Raw genomic sequence first — 26160 nt, 5'->3', positions numbered from 1 at the left:
TTCTTCCAAATGAAGTATCTTATGATCCCAGTACTCTTCTGCTTAGTAGCAATAGATCTATTAATCCAATTTTAATATATACTATCAGGTGTATGCAATAGCCAAAGTTTTCTCAAATGTTATTTCCTTCTTCTCAATATATGACAAGATCCATGAAGTTATAGTAGTCCAATAAATGCCTCTATAACTGCTCAGAGATAATTTGAAATTCTTTAAGAGCTTAATTTAGCCTTTGCCGGGAGCCGGTCCATCCTCGCTGCTTGACACAGTCGCTGCAGGAAAGAAACATCTGCACAGCATATGTTTCAATGGACCTGGCATATATGGCATATTGTTCTTAATATGTTTGCTCCCTTTAAGCGCCATGTGTTTTAACCAAGGTCACCTCTCCGAGAAAGGTTGTTTCCCCAGGTGGGGATCTTTCCCTGAGGTTAGGGAGGGGATACAACCCCTTAATTAAGTGCCAGGCGGGTAGTTAAGCTACATAATCTTTACTCCCTGGAATGGAGATAAGAAATGCCCTAACCTTGGTAATAGAAATTGACAGGATTAAAATCGGCTGGTATAAATAGGGATGTAACAAGACAATAAACATCAGATCCTCATCAGTTCCTAACCAGAACTCCAACCAGAACTTTGGCTGGAGATCTTGGCTATAGGTCCTGACTAGGCTGCTGATCAACTGAAGGCTGTCTTCGTGTCATTCCTTCTTCGCCGACTCCGTCCACACCTTTGGGGACCCCTGGACCTGCTGGGATTGGACCCCAGGAAGCCTTGAACAAGATTAGTAGTTGAAACTAATCACAAACTAAGAATATCATATTATCAGCATAAAATATCTAACATATAGTCATAGAATTTTCAAAATAAGAAAATATACTAGAGATGATCTAATGGACATCATTTAATTTTAAAAATAAACTGAGGCACTAAAAGAAATTTGTTGATATAATTACAAACATGATTCTATTATCTGATGTGAAAATTATGTGCTTACTAAAAAATAAGAGAATAAGAAAAAGGCCTAAAATTCCAGAAACCAATAAAACAATATGGAACGAAAATCACTGGTAAAAGATTTTCCTATCTAGAGAACTTGAAAAAATATGTACAGGCTACATATTCTATATGAGAAGAGCTGCTGATGCTAAAAAATAGACTTACATTTATCAAGAAGAACTAAATCATATCAGGTATGAAAGGGACAAAGTCAAAATGAGAATGAGGCAAAGTAAGGTCCTCCTCTCTAATACCTAGTTAATTGAAGTTTTTTTTTAACAAAAAATATAATTCTATAGATTCAAAGTCAAATCCAGTATGTGTGTGAGACAAGTCCAGTAATACCATGTAACTATTCCCAAGATCATAGGTTTTTCTTCTGGAATCATATCTCTTTGACCTTCTAGTCTCAGCTGGCAAAGCCTCAAGCCTGGTTAAGTCCAACTGTCTACCTACTTCACACATTCCCCCAAACAGCTTAAATGTGGCTGAATTAAAAAAAAAAAAATCACACAGATGGTGACTGGTCTCAACTTTACAATTATGACTTCACAGTACATCTTCCTTAGTCATTCTACTTTCAACCCTGTACCTGATCTCCACCTTCTGGTATGCCTAGAATGTCTATCTCCCCCACTGGACTGTGAGAATTCACGGAGAACAAGGGCTATGTTTTCCTTCTCTGTAACCCACAGTGTACCAAATAGTGCTCAATAAATGCTTCATGAACAAATAAATTGTATGAAGTTAATGAAGTCATATTTAAGTATCAACTTCATGACAAAGATTTCTTCCTCCCTAAGAAATAAATATTTGTGAATGTGTGTCACAGGTGAGAGGGACAGCAAGAGTGAATAAAAAAAATGGAGAAATTCTCTAGTGGGAGAGAAAAAAGTGATAAGCATTTGAATAGTTGCAAAATTTTATCACAGGCCCTTTGACATAATAACTACTCTTCTAGATATTTATCTTTTTTTTATTATTGTCTAAAATTTTACATATGTCTCCTTTTTCCCCAATTGTCACCCCCCCCCCCCCCCCGCCCCACCCGCCGCCCCTCCGCCAGCCATTCCCACCCCGGGCAAGCCCCCACCGCCCGTGTCTGTGTCCATTGGTTATTCTAATATGCATGCATACAAGTCCTTTGATTGCTCTCTAACCCCACCCACACACACACACACACACACACACACACACACACACACACCATTTGTCTCTGGATCTACTCTTATTCATCAAATTATGTTGATAATTATATCTCACATATGAGTGAGATCATGTGATATTTATCTTTCTCCGACTGGCTTATTTCGCTTAGCATAAAGAGGTATTTGGATAAACAAAAAAGATGTAGAATAAGTTACTGTTAGACTGATGTTTAATATAGTAAAATATTGGGAAAAATCTAAACAGCAAATGAAAGGAGCAATTTACAAAATGGTACAAATAGTAAGACTCCATATTTGGGAAGAAACTTAAAAGTTTTAAAAAATATACACCCAGCCCTAACCAGTTTGGCTCAGTGGATAGAGCATCGGCCTTCGGAGTAAAGGATCCCAGGCTCGATTCCAGTCAAGGGCATGCACATTGGTTGCGAGCACATCCCCAGTAGCGGGTATGCAGGGGGCAGCTGATCAATGTTTCTCTTTCATCAATGTTTCTAACTCTCTGTCCCTCTCCCTTCCTCTCTGTAAAAAAATCAATAAAATATATTAAAATACACACACACACACACAAATATAATGGAGACTCTCTCAACAGGGTTTGGGTGATTTACATTATTTTCAAGCCTCTATAGACCTAATTTTTCTTAGGATAAATGTATGTTATTTGTTAATAAAAGGAAAGAGAATTGAAGGTTTGTGAATTTCAATTAATAAAAACCCAAACTACTTAAATTTTTACTTTCAAATATAAAAACTGAAAAAGAAAGAAAACAAAAAAAACAAGGATTTTTTTAAAATCCTCACTTAAGGATATTTTTTTAAATTGACTTTTAGAGAGAGGTGAAGGGGGAGAGGGAGAGAGAGAGAGAGAGAGAGAGAGAGCGAGAGCGAGAGAGAAACATCAATTGGTCACCTCCCATACACACTCTGACTGGGAACTGAACCTGCAGCTTAGGTATGTGTCCTGACCCACCATGCCAGGGTGGAAAAACAAGGATTTTAAAAAATTATTTCCCTGGTATATGTAACAGAAGATTAAATTTTTAATTATAATGTGGGGAAAGAAAAAGAAAAAAGAAAAGGATTTAGAACCATAAAAGGGACAGGCAAAAATAGAGACCCACTGATAACAGCCTCTCCTCTATTGAGTGGGCTCAATAAAACAGCCCTCCGGCTTCTTACAGTTTAGGCAACATTTCATTATTCAAGCAAGAAGCTGGGATGAGGGAGGGGGTGTTACCTTCTTCTATAGTAGTTTATCAAAGTTTTCCTCTAAATAATATACAGTATTCTACTAATAAGTAAAGAGTTCTGGTAACTGAATTCTTTACCTTTTTTACCTCCATCTCATTAACTTTCCAGACCATTTTAGTACTCCTTATAGATTGGCACCCTAGGAACTCATTTAAGCTAGCCAGCTCCTTAATTCATCATTATCTATGCATCATTATCCATCTGGCTCACCAACCCAAAACCTTAAATGCCATTTTCGATACTACCTCTATTTCTCCCCACCTCTACATTCAAACTAACACATCTTGTCAATCTTGCCTTTTAAATCTCTCAAACTCATCTACTCTCTCCATTCCCATTGCCATATCCTACACCACCACCATCTTTCTGTTGCCCAAATTCTTGCAAGAATCCTAACTAGTCTCCCTGTCCCGCACCCATTTTGTAGCCATCTAGCCTAGTCTCTACACAAATATAAAACACAAATCTGATTTATTTTGTACTTAACACCATTCAATAGTATCCTAATTACCCTTAGAATAAAGTCCACACCTCTATATGGTTTCTGCTTACCTCTCTAGTATGATACCTCTCTATTCTCTAATTTTTGCTCTATGCATGGTAGGCGTGATCAACTAAACTTTCAATTCTCAATCTTGCTCATCCCATTTCTCAAAACAGGCCTTCATATTGATATGGGCTACAATATGAATGAACTTTGAAAACATTACGCTACGTGAAAGAAGCCAGTCACAAAAGACCACATAGTGTATGGTTCTATTTATATGAAGTGTTCACAAAAGGCAAATCCTTAAGAAATAGAAAGTAGATTCATTGTTGCCAGGGTTAGGGAACAAGGGGAGTGACTGCTAAATGGGTATGGGGTTTCTTTTGGGGTTAATGAGAATGTTCTAGAATTAGACAGCAGTGATGGTTACACAACTCTGTGAATACTCTGCAAACAACTGAATGTATACTTAAAAAGAGTGAAATTTTATGGTATGTAAATTATATCTCAATAAAACTTGTAAAAACAAAATAAAACATTCCTTCACTCATTATTATTTAGTTCTGGAATACTCTGCCTGTGACACTGTTACTTGACTAATTCTCACTTATCCTCCTTATCATACCTTAAACATCACATCTTCCAGGAAGCCCTTCTGATGTAGGTCTGGAATAAGATGTCCCTTCTTTCTTAATTATCTTTTACTTCCTCTATCATAGCACTTATCAATTGAATTATAATTTTTTTTAACTACTTGTCTCTCCCTTCCAGGCTATTGAGATTTTTCAGACTGCTTTTGTCTTACCATTACATCCCTAGTATATGGCATAATGTTTGGCAAAGAGTAAGTGCTCAAAACCACTTGGAACGCCAAGTAAAATAACTAAAGGATTTACTTTCACAGCACTTCCACCTAGGAAATTTTTTCCATACAAAGGATTGTGCTGAGACTAAGACTCTAACATATTTACTATTTCAAAGTTTGTTAATACCAACATAAAATTATTTGTTTGCATACTGAAGAACAGTTCAAACTTAAACCATGTTTTGTCAATGCTTTCCATCCATAATCATAACTCTTCAGACAGCTCCTATTAGTTTGATGACTTACTTTTAAAGAAAGAAAAAGTGTGATTCAAGAGTATCTATGAATACAATGGAATATGTAGCAAAACTGAATTCCAAATCAACCATGACCAACATGTAATAGACCTGCCTGTGTGACATTTAATCTAAATGAACACCTCTTAAGAGTAGTCAGTGGAGTTTGGTGAAAAAGCACTGGTGCAGGACTCTGGCAAGCCCACGTTGGAATTCATGCTCTAGCATTTAACAGCATTGCTGCTTTGAGCAAACTACTTAGCCTTTCGAAGTCTCAGTTTCTTTATATTTTATACTAGAGGCCCGGTGCACGAAATTCATGCACTCAGGGAGAGGGTCCCTAAGCCCGGATTGCGAGGGGGCACAGGCCAGGCCAAGGGACCCCACTGGTGCACAATCGGGGCCGGCAAGGGACACAGGAGGTTGGCCAGCCAGGGAGGGACCACGGGAGAGATCCAGGGTGAGTCCAGCCTGTCTTGCTCAGTCCTGATTGGCCGGACCCCAGCAGCAAGCTAACCTACCAGTCAGAGCATCTGCCCCCTGGTCAGTGCACGTCATAGCAAGACGGTTGAGCGGCATTAGCATATCATTAGCATATCATGCTTTGATTGGCTGAACAGCTGACAGGACGATCGGACATTTACCATAATAGGCTTTTATTATATAGGATGATAGGAAAACTATACTTTTCAGGATAGTTTTAATGATGAAAAGAATTTGTTTATATAAAGTGCCTCACTTAAATCTGATACATAAATGCTCAATAAATGGTAGCTGTATTACTGTCAAAAGCAATTTGTGTGAAGGAATTACAAGAGAAAGGCAGAGTGATTTATATATCAGGACCTTAATATATCAGGACCTTTGGTCTTAAGTGACCAATTCAAGTCTAAACAATGAAAAGAAATACAGGAACAAAAAAGTAACCTAACTGTTCAACTTTCTGAAGAGGCTAAGCACATTTGATCCTAAAATAAAACCTTTTAAATATGAACACTCTCAACTCACAGTGGCAGAAAAAGAGAAATGAGATCATCTCTGAAAAGAGCTTTATTCCTGCAAATCAAGACCAAAGAACATTAAGAGAACAGGATCTGGGAAGTTGATATTGTTGCTATCCCACATTCACACAGGGCTTCAATTTCCAGGGTATCAATCTGGCATCTTTCACAAACACTGAATTAGAGCCAGGTGGTTGTTTCCCCTAGTATACACTCAACAAAAAGCTCAGTAGTTTAACAAATATTGGAAACATGATGATAATAGGTATATCAAATATACATATGCACTCAAATCTCTAGAACAGTAACTGATTTGAGATTGGCACTAAAATAAGGAACATGTATAATTCTAATGTTTGGAGTAATAAGATTCAAAACCATATAAATCAATGTGTATATACATGGATGGTACAGGGTCAGAAACTATTCAGATATACAACATCCCTAAACTAACATATAAATTGCTTGTTCATGACTGAACTATTAATTAACACTATATCAGTCTAAATTCAATCTCTAATTTCTAGACAGCAGATACCTACTGGATTATCTTTGCCAATAGAATTCTAGAATTGCCCGCCTCTCACTCCATACACACACATAAATTTTTATAGCAAGATAAAATGCCATGTTCAGGGAAACCTATCAATCTAACCAATTTATTAAACTGATGTGAGCTCCTGATCTAAAATGAGTGACTCAGACCCTTCTACACTATTACTGAGAGATACATACAGCTGCAATCCCTGGTTTTGGATTCTATGAGATATCCTAGTATCCTCAAAAAAACTTCCCTTTTTTCTTAAGTAAGCTCTAGTTGGTTGCTAACTTGCAACAAAAGTCTTAACAAATATATCCCAATAGCATGATCTAAATTGAGACAAACAATATCAAAATCACAATTTTAACCTTAATTGCATACCTAAAAGTTCAAAGATTAGACACTAATACTGATATTCTATGATCTACAAGTAGATAATACATGAGAGATAAATTCACTGGGGGTAGTGTCTTATCATTTGGATCATTCTAGGAAGAAGACTGACAGGGAGATGTAATTTGTGTACCAAAAATTGTGTGCACCAACAGTAGTAACAAGAGTATATGTAACGCAGAGTTATGACTTACCACTAATCACTACATCTGATATATTTCATATACCAGTAACAACTATTGGAAAAATAGCCAAATTGGTAGGTTCATAAACTGTATACCTTAATATTTGCGGTAAAATTAGATACTATGTTTGTTCCTGTCCTGACTTTTTCTGAACATTTAGAGCAGAGGGGGAAACCTTTTTTCTGCCAAGCACCATTTGGATATTTATAATATCATTCATGGACCATACAAAATCATCATCTTAAAAAAACTAGCCTGCTACATTTGGTCAAACATTTAATTAACTCACCCCTAATGCCTTGGCAGAGCCACACCAAATGATTTCTGAGGCCATAGACCAGCGATTCTCAACCTGTGGGTCACGACCCCTTTGGGGGTCGAACAACCCTTTCACAGGGGTTGCCTAAGACCATCGGAAAACACATATATAATTACATATTGTTTTTGTGATTAATCACTATGCTTTAATTATGTTCAATTTGTAACAATGAAATTGGGGATCACCACAACATGAGGAACTGTATTAAAGGGTCACGGCATTAGGAAGGTTGAGAACCACTGCCATAGACTGCGCGCTCCCCACCCCTGATTTAGAGCACTGTATCTTACTTTTAACAATGTCAAATTTAAGAAGAGCATAGCTTGTATGTCTCAGCCAAAGCCTGAGTTGAATGAAACAAGTCCATGCTCAAATTACTTGTACTATGAACATTATAGTATTAATAACAAGCCAAAGCCCTGACCGGTTTGGCTCAGTGGATAGAGCATCGGCCTGCGGACTGAAGGGTCCCGGGTTCGATTCTGGCCAAGGGCATGTACCTTGCTTGCGGGCACATCCCCAGTAGGAGGTGTGCAGGGGGCAGCTGATCGATGTTTCTCTCTCATCGATGTTTCTAACTCTTTGTCCCTCTCTCTTCCTCTCTGTAAAAAATCAATAAAATATATTTTAAAAAAAAAAATAACAAGCCAAAGAAAATCTCTAACTGTAGATGCTCTCCCAGTTCTATTTTTGGCTCCCATTTCTTCTAAAGTCTTCAACTACCATCTCTATGTGAATAGCTCACTGCTTCTTCTGTTCCTTACATCATCACTCAAATTCCAGGACCATGGCTTCACCTACCTTTCAATACTTCTCCATTTGGATGTTTCACTACACCTCACATTTCAGTGAACCTTTCACATTTAAGAGGAATATATTCTCAAAAGTTGTCAACCTCCAATATCTCCCTCCTTCCACCTCACCCATGCTCCCATTATTTTCTGGCTTCATTCCCCATCTTAGCAATATTCAATTATAGATCACATCCTCCTCCTTTATGAAACTCTGCTTCTGTGGCTTATGTGACACTAAAAATTCTGACTTTCTCCTACTTCTTTAACATCTCCCTCTCACATTCGTTCCTGACTCCTCCTCTTCTACCCAATCTTAGGTGTTAAAATAACTCAAAATTTTGTACTCAGTCCTTTTCTTTTCTCGATTTATATTCTTTTCCAAAGAAATTCTACCTACGACCATTGCCTCAAACACCATCTGTTAACAAGTCTAATTTCCTTTTCTTCACCTCAGACCTCTTTTCTGGGCTCTAAATCTATATATACTGTGCCTATTCAAGTTTACATGTCTCACAGACATCTCAAACTCCCTAAGTACATCTGGTCTCATACTAATCAAAACTGTTTCTTCTGTTCCTTATATCATCATCTACCCAGTTGTTCATAATACAGACATTCCCTAGACCTCCTTCTCCATGATGCTCACCATCAAGCATCTCCTAAAATAGATGAAAATCCATTTACTCTGTCTACAACCACTACCTTGGTCCAAGCCAACATTATTCCACATCTGGATATTGAAATGATTTTTTTCTTGTATTGAAATGATCTTTATTATTTATGTTTCAATCTTCATTGTTGAGAATATTACAGATGTCCCCCATTTTTCTCCCTCCATTGACACCCTCCACCTGGATCCCACCCCAACCTCAGCCTTCACCACCCTATTGTCTGTGTCCATAGGTAATGCATGTATGCATATATGTTCTTTGATTAATCTCTTCCCAGCCCTCCTCCCCTTTTCCCTCTGAGATTCATCAGGCTGTTCCATGTTTCCATGTCTCTGGTTCTATTTTATGCATTGGTTTATTTTGTCATTATATTCCTGTTCTTTTATTTTTAGATTCAATTGTTGATATGTACTTATTGCCATATTACTGTTCATATTTTTTATCTTTCTTCTTCTTAAAGAAGACCCTTTAACATTTCATGTAATACTGGTTGGTGGAGATGAACTCCTTTAGCTTTTTCTTATCTGGGAAGCTCCTTATCTGACCTTCAATTCTAAATAATAACTTTGCTGGGTAGAGTAATCTTGCCTTGCTTTTCATCACTTTGAATATTTCTTGCCACTTCCTTCTGGCCTGCAAAGTTTCTGTTGAGAAATCAGCTGATAGTTATATGGGCACTCCCTTGTTGGTAACTAACTGCTTTTCTCTTGCTGCTTTTAAGATTCTCTCTTTGTCTTTAACCTTTGGCATTTTAATTACGATGTGTCTTGATGTGGGCCTCTTTGAGTTCATCTTGTTTGGGACTCTCTACACTTCCTAGACTGTATGTCTATTCCTTTCACCAGGTAAGGAAAGTTCTCTGTCATTATTTTTTTAAATAGATTTTCAATTTCTTGTTCCCTCTCTTTTCCTTCTGGCACCCCCATGATGGGAATGTTGGTATGCTTAAAGTTGTCCCAGAAGCTTCTTACACTATCTTCATATTTTTTAATTCTTTTTTCTTTTTGCTGTTCTGATTGGGTGTTTTTTGCTTCCTCATATTCCAAATAACTGATTTGATTCTTGGCATCCTCTACTCTACTGTTCATTCCCTGTAAATTATTCTTCATTTCAGTTATTGTATCCTTCATTTCTGACTGGTCCTTTTTTATGTCATTAATGTTTTCACTAAGTTCCTTGAGCATCCTTATAACCATTGTTTTAAACTCTGGATCTGGTAGTTCGCTTGCTTCCATTTCATTTCGTTCTTTTTCTGGAGATTTCTTCTGTTCTTTCATTTGCGACATGTTTCTTTGTCTCCACATTCTGGCTGCTCCCCTGTGTTTGTTTCCATGTATTAGGTAGAGCTGCTATGTCTCCTCAAATTAGTACAGTGGCCTTATGTAGTAGATATCCTATAGCAGTGATGGCGAACCTATGACATGCGTGTCAGAGGTGACAAGCGAACTCATTTTTTTGGTTGATTTTTCTTTGTTAAATAGCATTTAAATATATAAAATAAATATCAAAAATATAAATCTTTGTTTTACTATGGTTGCAAATATCAAAAAATTTCTATATGTGACACGGCACCAGAGTTAAGTTAGGGTTTTTCAAAATGCTGACACGCCGAGCTCAAAAGGTTCGCCATCACTGTCCTATAGGGTCCTTTGGCTCAGCCTCCCCAGTCACCTGAGCTGGGCACTCTAGGTGTGCCCCTGTGTGGGCTGTGTGCACTCTCCTACTGTAGTTGAGCCTTTCTTGCTGTTGGTGTCACTAGGAGGAATTGACTCCCATGACAAGTGACTGTGAGGACCAGCTGTGACTATAGTGCAGCAGTTCTCAACCTGTGGGTCGCAACCCCTTTGGCGGTCAAACGACCCTTTTACAGGGGTCGCCTAAGACCATCCTGCATATCAGATATTTACATTATGATTCATATCAGTAGCAACATTACAGTTATGAAGTAGCAACGAAAATAATTTTATGGTTGGGTCACAATATGAGGAACTGTATTTAAAGGGCCAGAAGGTTGAGAACCACTGCTATAGTGGAAGAGCTGCTGTGCAGGAGACACCTTAATGGAGCAGGACTTGCTTCAGCTGGAGCTCAGAGGGAGTGAGTCCATGCACTGACCCTTTAAGCAGAATTGCCTAGGACTCCAGTAGCCTCTGTATCACTCAGCCACAATCCCCACTGATTTTTACAGCTTGAAGATATAGGGACTTCTCTTGCCAGCACTAGAACCCTGGGCTGAGGGTTCTGTTATGGGGCTGAGACCCCTTGCTCCTCATGGGAGCACAGGAGGGGAGCACCTCAGCTGAGATATTCCTCCTGACTAAAAAAATGCCACACGTGGGTGTCACACCAGCCCAGACCGCACCTCTAGCCCTCCTACCAGTTTCACTGTGGCTTCTTTAATTCTCTAGTTGTAGGACTTCCGTTCAGCCAGATTTCAAGCAGTTCTGAATAATGGTTGTTCTGTGGTTTAGTTGTAATTTTGATGTGGTTGTGGGAGGATGCGAGTATTGCATTTATTTATGCCACCACCTTGGATCCCACCACAAATAATCTTTTCAATGATCTTCTCATATCTACTCTGCCACCTCCTCCCCCAACCCACTCAGCAGTTATAGTAATCTTTAAAAAGATCTAATAAAGTGATTCTTCTACTTGAAACTCTTCAATTGTTTTCTGTTGCACTTAAAATATCAAGACTCCATACTATGACTTTATGAAGTCCTGCATAATTTAACCCTGACTCCCCAGCTTACTCTTTTACCATTTTCCTTCCTGTTTATTTCTCTCCATTTACACTGACATTTTCCTAGTCCTCAAGGGTACCAAGTTCTTTCCCACCTATGGTCCTTTATCCATGCTGTTCCCGCTCCTTGGATTGCTGTTTCCCACTCTTCTCTCTCTTCCTGACTAATATAAATTCACTCAACCTCAGGTCTTAGATTAAATCTCAATCCCTCAAGGAAGTCCTCCTTTGACTCCCTCAGACTAGGTTTCCTGCACAGCTCTTATAACTCTACTAGTAGCCCTGTGCACGAATCCATGCGCGAGTAGCTTGCTGCCACTTGCCTCAGCTGGCCACCCCTCCCACCGCCGCTGGTAGCTCTCCACTGCTCGTAGCTCACTGCCCCGCCCTTCTGTAGCTCTCTGCCACTTGTAGATCGGTCGTGATGTTACGGTGTCCCAGCTAATTTGCATATTCCTCTATTATTATTAATTATTTTTGTAACACTGTAAAATATGAGCTGTATGAGATTAGGTTCCATGACTATTTCATTCACCAAAGCATTGACAGCATTTAGCACCACACCTGACAGGCAGGTGTATTTATGTATTCATAGAATAAATATTTAATCTTCAGAATAAATACTGAGATTTTGTGAATTTACAAATCAATATATAAAACTGTAACATTTCATTTTTCCCATTAAATGCTTTATAATTATTAGTCAATCCTACCAGGCTTTATTGATGTTTATGATGTCCTTCAATTCATCAATCTTAATAATTGTTGATCTTTACCCTCTTAATTTCTCTATCACTTCCATCAAGATTCCTTAAAAGAACCACTGTAAATTTTGCACCTCAACATCTAGCACACTCAAATTAAGGTAATAGAGCACTTACTTATTGGCTGCCAAGTTAGAGCTCAATGACAGAGTGTATTAGAGAACCCAGAATGAGGGTAAATGTAAGAATATACTGAAAGAAATTATTTCATATAGCCTTTAATGTCATTGTATTTAACAAAAACTTGTATAAAATAGTTACTAAATCAACTCCCTGTATGTCTTTTTGGGGGAAAGGAGAAATAATAATATTACTATTATTTATCATCTAATTACTATGTACTATAGACTGTTCCAAGTGTTTTATTGGTATTAAACTTTTAATCTTCTTAGCAACCCTAAATAGTAGGTATAGAATTAAGCTCTCCAGAATGTACATCTACTACAAGAGAGTAGATTTTGTCTTAATTCTCCTTGTTGCATTGCTGGCATCTAGAATAGTGTTGGGCATACAGTAAGCAGTTCAATATTTATACTAATAACTAGAGGCCCGGTGCATGAAATTCATGCACTGGGGATGGGTGGGGGGTCCCTTAGCCCAGCATGTGCCCTCTGCAGTCCAGGACCCCTCCCTTGTTACTGCCCACCTGCTTGCTGCTTCCTACTGCTTGGCTTGCTGCTCCTTAGTGCTGCCACAAAGGTCTCGGGTCTGCTGGGTGCAGGGCCTGCGGGTTTGTGTCTCTGATACCCCCAGCAGCCCCAGCACCAAGGTGGCGGGCCTTGAGGCTGCTGGGTACAGGCCCCCCGTTGCGTGTTTGTGTCTTCTATCAGGCCCCCAGCAGCCCCAGCAGCCCCAGCAGCCGCAGCACCATCTAAATAACTTAAGGGAAACTTTATTTAGTCTTCTTTTAAAAGCAATCTAGTTTAAAAATGAGTTGCAGTTAAGACAGAACAAAGAACATGGTACCAAAGAGTGAGATAGACTGACAGAGGAGAGGCTGGGCACTGGTCAGGGGCTTACATGCCAACTGTTCTCCACGTGGGAAATGATGTAAAATCGGTTTCTTTAGTTTTCTGCTTAATCGTCTTCTCCAGCACTGAGGTCAGAGGAGCTGCCTTCCAGCCCATAGGCTGCTTCTCAGAGTCAAAAATTTTGCCATAGGCCTCTGCCTAGGACAGGACCTCTGCACCCCCAGGGTGCATAAACACACAGGGCTTGCATCAGGATCCGCTGATCCCAGGCCAGGAGGCCTCTGGGCTCCACAAATCCAGGTGACCGGGAGGCCTCTCGGCTCCGCTGATCCCGGGGCCCTGATCCCTGGGCCCAGGAGGTCTCGCAGCTCCGCTGATCCCCAGGCAGTGAGGCCTCTCTGCTCTGCGGCTTCAGGGCTGTTTGGCTTCGCTCTACCGCTTGGAGCCTGAGTATGCAGATTAACCGCCATCTTTTAGCTTCTATAATTGAAACATTGTATCTTTTGGAGCTGTTGCTTCAGGAGCTCAGAGCCCCGCAGCTGCAGGCGGGAACCTTGGTTTCCTCTATTGCTGGGGCAACCAAGCATCCTGTTCTCAGCTGCCTGGCTGCCTGCCGCCATCTTGGCTGACAGTTAATTTGCATATACTCACTGATTAGCCAATGAAAAGGGTAGCGGTTGTACGCCAATTACCATGTTTCTCTTTTATTAGTGTAGATAGAGGAATATGCAATTTGTCCGGGACGCCATCACAGTAACAGTAACAACCAGCAGGCTGCCTGGGACAACAAGGCCGGCAGGGGGGTTAGTGAGGGACGACCAAACGACTGAACAGCAGGTTGCATGGGGTGACCAGGCCAGCAGGGGTGGCAGTTGGGGGCGACCAGGCCGGCGGGGAGGGGGGCAGTTATGGGCAACTAGGCCAGCAGAGGGGGGCAGTTAGGGGTGACCAGGCCAGCGGTGGGGGCAGTTATGGGCGACTAGGCCGGCAGAGGGGGGCAGTTGGGGGTGACCAGGCCAGCAGGCAGAGGCAGTTAGGGGTGATCAGGCTGGCAGGGGGGCAGTTAGGGGCGATCAGGCAGGTGAGCAGTTAGGAGCCAGCGGTCCCAGATTGTGAGAGGGATGTCCTGGACTGGAGAGGGTGCAGGCTGAGCTGAGGGGACTCCCCCCGCCCCTTGCACAAATTTCGTGCACCGGGCCTCTAGTTTTTCAAATAAATAATGAGGAAATAATGAGGCAAAAAGAAGTTAACCTTCAAAAAGTTGCACACAGTAGCAGAGCCAGAATCTGAACCCAGGAAATCTGGTTTTATATCCCAGACTCTTAATCACTGAGTATACATGTATTTGGAAACAGCGTTCCCCCTTCACTGTTTTACTAATAAAAGAAAAAGAGAAAAATAAAAAGAAATTCTAGTTCAATAACATATAAATATTAGACTATAGTATGCCTGAAATTATTAATGTTCCCACTACATGTAATAGTACACAGAGCAAGAAAAGAGATATAGATCAAACAGGGTACTATAATGGATTTTTAAATTAGAGTTTATGTACAATATTATATTAGTTTCAGGTGTACAATATAGTAATACAACATTTAAATACCTTATGAAATGATCACCACATTTGTTAAGTCTATAAACATCAATCACCATACAACGTACAATAGATTTTTTAAAATATATATAGTCTTCTGTTTTAATATATTCATCCATGTTATTTAACATAGTGTTATAATCAACCAGCACTACACAGAAGAATGTGAAATGAGGCATGCATGTATATCTAGGTTTGCCAGTCTTTTTAAACAACTTAACAGCATCCTATTACATGAATGTACAATTTAACTCTCATCCCTACCAATGAACACTGTTTCCATATTTGTATACCTATCCTATACAATAAAAGGTTAATATGCAAATTGACCCTAACAGCAGAACCACTGGGAATGACTGGTCATTATAACACACACTGACCACCAGGGGGCAGATGCTCAATGCAGGAGCTGGCCCCTGGTGGTTAGTGCGCTCCCACAGGGGGAGCTCTGCTCAGCCACAAGCCAGGCTGATGGTTGCCAGCACAGCGGTGGTGGCAGGAGCCTCTCCAGTCTCCTCAGCAGCGCTAAGGATGTCTGACTGCAGCTTAGGCCTGCTCCTTGCTGGCAAGTGGACATCCCCCGAGGGCTCCTGGGCTGCCAGAGGGATGTCTGACTGCCAGCTTAGGCCTGATCTCCCAGGGAGCAGGCCTAAGCCAGCATGTGGACATCCCCCGAGGGGTCCCAGACTGCAAGAGGGCACAGGCCGGGCTAAGGGACCCCCCCACCCCCAGAGTGCACAAATTTTTGTACACCGGGCCTCTAGTAAACAATATAATATCTTTGTTCATGTATCTTTACATTTTAATATACAATAAATCCCTAAAAGTGGAATTTGAGACAAGGATAGTAAGTATACTTAATTTTAATAAATATTGCCAAAATTTCCACCACACATGCTGTGCTTACTTATATTTCCTCCAAGAGTATAAAGAAGTTTTTCTACAAGCTCATAGTTACTGAATATTATCAATCTTCGTCAATTTCACAGACAGGAAACCAGACCTGAATTTCTAATTTGTACTTTTAATTTACAACTTCCATATTTATTGGCCTTTTTGCAAATTGTCTACAAATATTTTATATATATATATATATATATATATATATATATATATATATCATATTTAGAATCTTTGTCCCAGTTTAATGTTTGTTCTTTTTCTACATAGAAATCTTCCATTTTTATGTAGTCAAATTCATCATTCCTCTCCTCTGTAACTTCTAACATCATGCTTACAAAAAGAGCTTTCCTCATTCCATTATTATAAAAATATTCATCCATATTTTCTCTGCTATTTTCATGATTATTTTTATTTGTTTAACTCTTCCATCATCTAGAATCTATTTTTGTAGGAAAAGTTCTAGAACTTGCTTTTCTCATTCAATAATATATCCTAGATATCTTTCCGGATTAACTATTCCATTTATTTTAACTGTGCATCCAGAATTCAAAAATATAGCCATATCATAGTTTTCTTAGTTAGTTATATGTATTAGTTATATATAACTATATGTAACTACTAGTATGTTTATTAGTAATTTAGAGCACTAATGAGAATGAGCATTTACATTTTCCCTTATTTTTCCACAAATATCAAGAATGCTGCCTGCCATGAATATCCTCATGCATGCTTCCTTATACACATTTTTTTTCAAAAATACACATTAAGAAATGGAATTAATGTGTGTTCTTTTTGATACTAATAAATTATCCTCCAAAATAATGTGCCTAATATATTTGCAGTTTAAAAAAATTAACTGAGCCCTAGCTGGCTTGGCTCAGTGGATAGAGCATCGGCCTGAGGACTGAAGGGTCACAGGTTTGATTCCAGTCAAGAGCACATATACCCAGGTTGCTAGATCCTCAGTAGGGGACATGCAGGAAGCAGCCTATCAATGATTCTTTCTCATCATTGATGTTTTCTCTCTCTCTTCCTCTCCCTTCCTGTCTGAAATCAATAAAAAACATATTTTTAAAAAATTCATTCAGCCGAAACCGGTTTGGCTCAGTGGATAGAGCGTCGGCCTGCGGACTGAAAGGTCCCAGGTTCGATTCCGGTCAAGGGCATGTACCTGGGTTGCGGGCACATCCCCAGTAGGAGATGTGCAGGAAGCAGCTGGTCGATGTTTCTCTCTCATCGATGTTTCTAACTCTCTATCTCTCTCCCTTCTTCTCTGTAAAAAATCAATAAAATATATTTTAAAAAAAATTCATTCAAACATTTAAAGTGCTTTTTTTCTGGTAAGCTTTGTTGAGGCTGAACATACAGCATAATGGTAATCAACCCAGACAAGGGCAATGCTTTAGTGATTAGGAGTGCAGGCTCTAGCCCTGGCAAGTGTGGCTCAATTGGTTGAGTGTTGTCCTGTGCGCCAAAAGTTTGCTGGTTCGATTCCTGGTCAGGGCACATGCCCAGGTTGCAGGATCGATCCCCAATAGAGGGCATGCAGGAGGCAGCCAAAAGATATTTAGGTCTCACAACGATGTCTCTCTCTCTCTTCCTCTCTCTCTAAAAATCAATTTAAGACAGAGAGAGAGGAAGGGGGGAGAGAGGGAGGGAGGAAGAGAGAAAGAGAGAGAAAGAGAGAGAGAGAGAGAGAGAGAGAGAGAGAGAGAGAAAGCTCTAAAGACAGATTTACCTGAGTTCAAATTAGAGAATTAGAGGTCAACAAGTACTAGATGTCAGACCCTGGGCAAGTTACTATAGCCCTCTCTCTCAAGTTCCTTATCAAGAAAACAATAATAATGATAGTACTTACTTCACAGGATTGTTGTGCCTGTCATAAAGTTAGTTCTTGCAGTGGTTCTCAACCTTCTGGCCCTTTAAATACAGTTCCTCATGTTGTGACCCAACCATAAAATTATTTTCGTTGCTACTTCATAACTATAATGTTGCTACTGTTATGAATCGTAATGTAAATATCTGATATGCAGGATGGTCTTAGGTGACCCCTGTGAAAGGGTCGTTCGACCGCCAAAGGGGTCGAGACCCACAGGTTGAGAACCGCTGCTTTAAAGTCTTCTTATCATTATTTTAAACTTGCTATTATCAACTTTTATTTTTTCCAGTAAGAGAGTTAAAATAATGTTTCATTATTAAATCGTCATTTCTCTGATTACTAATAAGATTGATATATATTAGTACCCTTTGAATTTCCTATCTTGTGATCTCTTCTTCAAATCATTTACCATTTTTTTTTCTGTTGGAATGTCTGTATTTCTCTTAATGATTTGTTGGAGTGCTTACATATCCTGGGCACTAATCCTTTGACAGTTAAATATGATATATATATTTTCTAACTGACACCTAAGCTCTAACCCGTAAGCTATCTGGTTCTATTTGTGGCCAAGTCACAAGAACAGCAGTATTGACTGCTATTTTGGTAAGAGAATTTCAGATCCTGCTCTCTACTTTAAAAGGTTTCTAATTGCCGAGGTAAAGAAATACTCTCCAAGCAATGGGAAGTATAAGCTAAAGGCTTAGAGTCAATTTCTATGTTATCTCCACTCTTGTCTCCTAAACACCTGGTAAGGGTCTGACACATAGACTCTGAATGAACAAGTATTGTTTGAATGAATGCAAAATCTCCTTACTAGGTAACAAGTTCCTGTGGGCAAGTATGGTGTCATGCTTATGGTATCATTCCCATAAGGCCTAACAGAGCTTTTACCCAGAGGAAGCACTCAAATCTTTTCACGGAATAGATCACTATCTCTGTACCTGCATGAAAGTAGCTGAGGTAGTCAATGTAAAACAAGCAATCCCTTCCTCATATAAAGATTACACTCTGATTTGTAGCTGCAGATAGCTCTGTACAAAGCCCTGTGTTGCTTGGGTCTCTTCCTCTTAAATTCACTGCCTGTTTCAAGTCTTTGTTTGGGAAGGGAGGAAAGGGAAGCCCCTGGAAGCCTATCTAAGTGCTGTTCAGACCATGTCTATGCAATATTTCTCATGTTGTAGTCTCTTCTCACTGCATTATTTAAGAAAAAATTCATTTTTGCACACTAGGCACAGCTGTTTGAGCCTCTTGATTTTTTTTTTCTCTCTCCACATACTTTGCCTGGAGGAGATCTGCTCTACTGAGTGCTGCTGGACTGGTTACTTTCTAGGATATCACTCTTGGCAATCTAGGCTTACAGTTTCATGTGAAACAATGAGACAATGCAGTGTAATGGAAGAAGTACAGGATTCTTGGAGCCAGATGACCTGGGACTGCGTGCTAGCTCTGCCACTTACTAACCACATGACCTTAGTATCCCTAAGTCTAAGTTTCCTCCAGTTTTCCAATGGGAAGAATATCAATAATATCTAACCCATCAGAGTCACAAAACTGCAATAAGAATCATAAAATAGGTAATAATGCAAAAATATTTTATAAAGTACTCTACAAATATGTGTCACAGCTATGTGAAATGTGGCTCAGACTAAGTAAAAGGACTCCACCAAACAATTCACTTCATGAGGGCAAAGGATCATGTCTGACAGGGTCATGGCTGCTTCTCCAAAGCCTGGCATATTTGTTGAATAAAAGACTAAAAGAATGATAGAAAATGAAAAAAGCATTCACCAGGTGACCTTAGTCAAATTAATGAATCTCTGAGTTTCAATTTGCTCATTTGTAAAGTGAGAGCAACACCACCCACATCAAATGATTGCTATGAAGATTAAAAAGAAAAATATCCACAGAATATAACATAATGGATATTTCTCTATTTGCTTCTTCCTCCTAAACCAGATATGATTTAGGACTTGTTTGTACGAAAGGTAGATGCTGTTAATAGTTTTTATAATAATTGGTACTGACTCAAATTCTACCAGGAACAGTCAAGGAACATTATTATACTACCACCTGAACTTTACTCTCAATAAAAAGTAATACATTGGCAAGGTAATTATTTAAATACTTTATCTCAACCATGTTTAAACTGCTACAGTTCACTGTACCTTACTTACATGCTCATAAACCTGTATAATGAACCACTCCCCAGTGAAGAGTCTTCTCTGAGACAAGTGCTTCTTTATGTAATCTATACATAATACATAACTACTAGTCAAAATCATGTAAGCATCAAAGCTATATCAAAACAAATGATATTGCTCTAGTTCAGGGGTGGGCAAACTTTTTGACTCGAGGGCCACAATGGGTTCTTAAACTGGACCGGAGGGCCGGAACAAAAGCATGGATGAAGTGTTTGTGTGAACTAATATAAATTCAAAGTAAACATCGTTACATAAAAGGGTACAGTCTTTTTTTTTTTTCGTTTTATTCATTTCAAACGGGCTGGATCCGGCCCGCGGGCTGTAGTTTGCCCACGGCTGCTCTAGTTGGTTTGGCTCAGTGGATAGAGTGCTGGCCTGCAGACCAAAGGGAGCTGGGTTCGATTCTGGTCAAGGGCACATAGCTTGGTTGCAAGCTCCTTTCAGGCCTGGTCTGGGCTCGTGCAGGAGGCAACCAATAGATGTGTTTCTCTCACATTGATGTTTCTCTCTGTCTTTCCCTCTCTCTTCTACTCTCCCCAAAAATCAATGGAAAAATATCCTCAAGTGGTGATTAACAAAAAAAATAAAACAAAAAAAAAAAGTTAAAACAAAAGACAAATGATATTTATTGTTCACAGCATATATGAGATCAATGCTTTATTTAGTTATCAAATTTTAACATACATAGTCCAATCCATATTATGCATTAAAGTTAGAGTACCTAACAATAAAGCCCCAAAATACGTGAAGTATAAACTGACGGAATTGAAGTGAGAAATAGACAATTCAACAATAATAGTTCTAGGCTTCAATACCCCACTTTCAATAATGGATATAACTAGGGAGAAAATTAGCAAGGAAATAGAAACCGTGAACTTTATAAACTATCTAGATTTAATAGACATCTACAGAACACCCTATCCAACAACAGCAGCAGGATATACATTCTTCACAAGTGCGTATGGGTCAGAAATTAAGTCATAAAGCAAGCCTCAATAAATTTAAAAGGATTGAAATCACACAAAGTATGTTTTCTGACCAAAATGAAATGAAATTAGAAATCAATTAACAGAAGGAAATTTTTTTTTTAAATATATTTTATTGATTTTCCACAGAGAGGAAGGGAGAGAGACAGAGAGTCAGAAACATCGATGAGAGAGAAACATCGATCAGCTGCCTCCTGCACATCTCCCACTGGGGACATGCCCGCAACCAAGGTACATGCCCCCGACCGGAATCGAACCTGGGACCCTTCAGTCCGCAGGCCGACGCTCTATCCACTGAGCCAAACCGGCTTCGGCTAACAGAAGGAAATTTGAGAAATTTTTAAAAATTGGTGGAAATTAAACAGCTCTCTCTGAAATCAATAAAATCATTTTTTTTAAAAGTGAAAGTGGGGCCATTACTACTGACCTTAGAGAAATTATACGATTTTTCAAGGATTATAAAAGAATACTGTGAATAAGTATATACTAACAAATTAGACAACCTAGATGAAATTAATAAAATCTTAGAAACTACGAAAACTGACATTAAAAAACAGAGACTCTGAATAGATCTATAAATAAGTAAAGAGGTTGCATTAGTAAAAACTTCCAGAAATTAAATAAAACTTCCATACCAAACCCAGGTGGTGTCAACGGTGACTTCTACCAAATATTTAAAAAGCAGATTAATACCCATCTTTCACAAACTCACCCCCCCCCCCAAAAAAAGGAAAAAAACAGTAGAGAACACTTTCTAATTTATTCTCTGAGGCTAAAATTACCATGATACCAAATCAGGCAAAGACATCCTAAGAAAACTACAGACCAATATATACTAGTACCTTAGGAATAAATATGTATATAAAAATCCTCAACAAAATACTAGCAAGCCACATCCAACAACATATAAAAACCCTGCCCTTCATGGAGCTTATACTTTTTTTAAAAAAATATGCTTTTCTTGATTTCAGAGAGAGGAAGAGAGAGGGAGGGAGAGATAGAAACATCAATATTGAAAGAGAATCATGAATCAGCTGCCTTCTGCACGGGCCCTACTGGAGATTGAGCCCACAACCTGGGCATGTGCCCTGACCAGGAATCAAACCATGATCTCCTGTTTCATGGGTCGATGCTTAACCACTGAGCAACACTGGCCGAGCATGGAGTTTACATCTTAATGGGTGGAAATGAATAACAAACAACATAAACATGTAAAATATATGGTGCTCTAGATGATACATGCAAAGGAGGAAAAGGGAAAAAAAAGATTGGGGATTACAATTTTAGATAGGGCAGCCAGAGAAGGTCTCACTGAGAAGGTGACATTTATGTCAAGCTGAATGTCAAGAAGCAACTTTACGAATATCTAGGGAAGAGAGTTTCAAGAAGTGGGAACAGCAAAGCCAAAGAGCAGATTAAATGAGGGGAAGAGTAGTACAGAAACATGAGAGGTTTATGGAGGGAGCAGATTAAGGCTGGCCAACTGCCAATTATATCCAACAAAAATCAAAACAATAAAATTTCAATATACTAAAAGAATCTTGATGATCCATCTAGAATTTGTTATTAAGGAATCTAATCTGTAACAAAACCTTTGTTTTTATTTTCAATTTTCACATATAAGAGATTTTAATAGTTTCCTTAAACAAGGACTATATTAAATTAAAAGTACCACCTCCCTCCTAAGACAACTCGAAATTTTCCACAGAAACCACTGTATTAGATATGACAAAATACATACTATAAGACTACAATGCAACTAATATTTCTAAGTGCTTTCATTTCAAGAATCTGCTGAAAATATTCCACCAATCCTAAATTTGCCTTTTCCCAAAGGAGCTAGAAAAACAAAGATTTTTATTGCATGACTCTCAGAGGATTCAAATGTCAAAAGATCAACAGCTATACTTTGAGCGATTTGTTCAGAGTAAGAAAATATGGAAAGCAAATCTTAAAACTAGTTTGTTTTTTAAGACACCAGGGTAGCCCTAACCGGTTTGGCTCAGTGGATAGAGCGTCGGCCTGTGGACTGAAGGGTCCCGGGTTCGATTCCGGTCAAGGGCATGTACCTTGGTTGCAGGCACATCCTCAGTGGGAGGTGTGCAGGAGGCAACTGATCGATGTTTCTCTCTCATCGATGTTTCTAACTCTCTATCCTTCTCCCTTTCTCTCTGTAAAAAATCAATAAAATATATTTTTTTTAAAAAAGACATCAGGGTAGAGTTAATAGGTATGAGCAAGCAGTAAAGTATTCAGACTAAAAACAAGGACGGGTGCAGATTAAGCACTATATTATTAAAACTTTTTAAAATGATTAAGTCAGTTAAATACTCAATGGAGTTTATCTAACCAGAGTGTTGAATTTTAAAAACTTTACAAGCTAGGTAATATTATAAGATAAAGTTCAGGCTGCTTGAAAGCATCCAAGCACAAAATGAGATGAGTTAGTAGACAAATGGTTCTCACACTGTGGTCCATAGACTCCTAGAGATCTATAATCCAAGACACTTTCAGAAAGTATATAAGGTCAAAAGTATTTTCATACCTATATCAAATCATTATATAGTACATCTGAAATTAATATGATGTATGTCAATTATACACAACTAGAGGCCCAGCGCATGCAATCGTGCGCGGGTAGGGTCCCTAGGCCTAGGCCTAGCCTGTTATCAGGTCCATCTTCCCCCCGCTCACCAGTCCTCGGTCCCACCCCACTGCCCCCGCCAGCCCGGGTCCCGCCCCCCCACTGCAGCCAGCCAGCCAGTTCCCCTCGCCAGCCCTGGTCCCAACCCGCTGCCACCGCCAGCCAGCCAGCCAGCCGGTTCCCCTCGCCGGCCCTCGTCTCAGCCTGCCACTGCCACGAACCAGCCGGTTCCCCTCACTGGCCTCCCACTTCATAGCGACTGGTCAAGCGGTCATTCCAGTCATTATACTTATGGTCACTGGCCTTTTATTATACAGGATTTTTAAAAAACACTATTTTCATAAGCCAGTCCGAGAAAGTTAAGTACCATATGATTTCACTAATATGTGGAATCTAATGAACAAAATTAACAAACAAAACAGAAACAGACTCAAAAAATCAAAACCTCAAAGACAGACAACAGTATAGTGATTACCAGAAGGAAAGAGGTGTGGGGGGAGGTAGAAAAGGATATAGGTGGATAAACAGTGACAGAAGGAGACTTGACTTGGGGTGGTGAACACACAATATACAGATGATGTATTATAGAATTGTACACCTGAAACCTATATAGTTTTATTAACCAGTGCCACCCTAATAAATTCAATAAAAAACACTATTTTCATACTAACACCAACACGTAACACCTTAGTATGATGCCTTTTTCACTGTGTTGACGTTTGCATGGATGGACACACTTGCACATTGCAAAGCAATGCTGGGTAGAATTGCTTGCAAGGTACCTTAGCAACAACACCAAATTGTACTAGTCATATTCTTCACTGCGTGAACTCTGTTTAAATTTTTTAAATGCCAGATTCATTTGAGAGATGAAGCAATACATTTTATTAATTTTGTTAAATCTCAACTCTTGAGTAAATGTCTTTTTAATATTCTGCGACAAAATGGGAAGTACGAATAAGGCACTATGCTGCATAGCTAAGTGTGATGACTATATCAAAAAAGCACTTGCACATCCTCTGATATGTGAACTCAACTAGCCACTTTTTCCATGGAACATGATCTTTACTTCAAAGAAAAGAGGGAATTCAAAAGAGAGCACAAGCAGCAGAGGGGAATCAAAGGTAGAGGAGATAGGTAAAAAATAAAGATATACTTCCAGCCCTCCAATAATTGATAGCATAGCCTAGAAGACAACTAAGTTTAATGTTATTTATATGTCTGTCTCTTCAATGATTCTTCTTATAATCTCAATCATACTAGGAACTATGCTGGCTATTAACTATTGAACTAAACCTGAAATATTAAGCTTTTCTATTGTAAGAATCCACAGGGATCTAGATCAATGTAGTTCTTTAGCAACAGAACCCCAACAACAGTACATAGAAAAGTGCTCTGATTGAAAGTAGCCAGATCACTGCAGATCCACATACCCCATGAATTTGTCTTGTGTCTCCCCTGTACTTATTCTCAATAGTGATTCTGTAGACCCCACTGATCTAATTCAATCATATTTTTTCCCAGGTTTCAACTTATTTATTTTGTTTCCTTCCACACAATCACACACATCTCTACATGCAGGCACACACAGAACACCCTCCTGTGCAGACTCTCCCAGGCTCCCATAATCCTTCCAGTGGAACTTTTATTTCTCTAATACAGAATCTAAACAGATCAATGGGGCTCCTCTATCAAGTTTTTGTCCATTTTTTCCCCAATTATGTTCTCTTCTTTTCTTTGTCTAATTACATTGCTAGTTCCTCTAAAAGTGATAACAATGCCTGACCAGTGTGGCTCAGTGGTTGAGCATCGACCTATGAACCAGATCATAGTTCGATTCCTGGTCAGAGCACATGCCCCCTTTCAGGCTCAATCCCCAGTAGGAGTGGGGGGAGGAGTGCAGGAGGCAGCCGATCAATGATTCTCCCTCATCATTGATGTTTTTATCTCTCCCTCTCCTTTTCTCTCTCTGAAATCAATAAAAATATTTTTAATAAATAAATAAAAGTGGTGACAATGGACATTTGATTTCTGACTGTAATAGGAATTATTTAGTGTTTCCATTAAGTTTGATATGGTTTTTTAAGTGTATGGTTCAGTGACACTAAATATATTCACATTGTACAACCATCATCTCCATCCATCTCCAGAATTTTTTCATCTCCCCAAATTGAGATCTATATCCATTAAACACTAATTCCCCATTGACCTCTCCCCCCAGGCCCTGGTAACTACTATTCTACTTTCCGTCTCTATGAACTTGCCAATCACATTATTTCAAGAATATGAAGTCCTGAAAGGCTGAGTAACTTTACCAAGGTCATGTGACTAATTTCTGATAGATAAAAGTGAAAAGTAAAGCATTGCCTGGCTGGTGGCTCAATTGGTTGGAGCATCATCCCCTGCACCAAAGGGATGCAGGTTCAATTCCTGGTCAAGGCAAATACCTAGGTTAGGCGTTTAATCCCCTCGCCCTCTCTCTTCCCCACCCTCTCTCCCTCTTCCTTCGTCTCTCTCTATAATAATTTTTTTTTAAATGTAAGCACATAAAAAGAAAAGTG

The 26160-nt window shown here is 39.2% G+C and overlaps 1 protein-coding gene across 3 annotated transcripts in view; it reads right to left on the bottom strand.

Annotated features, from left to right (window-relative positions):
• The window catches only part of ZFYVE9 (zinc finger FYVE-type containing 9), a 120915-nt gene that overhangs the window by 81131 nt on the left and 13624 nt on the right, over positions 1-26160 (bottom strand). The gene's annotated exons all lie outside the window — the stretch shown is intronic.

Source organism: Myotis yumanensis, unplaced genomic scaffold, assembly GCF_028538775.1.
Source record: "Myotis yumanensis isolate MYYU_CA2020_CCGP unplaced genomic scaffold, mMyoYum1.0.hap1 SCAF_2, whole genome shotgun sequence".
Lineage (NCBI taxonomy): Eukaryota > Metazoa > Chordata > Mammalia > Chiroptera > Vespertilionidae > Myotis > Myotis yumanensis.
This window is presented reverse-complemented; position numbering and strand designations above follow the sequence as displayed.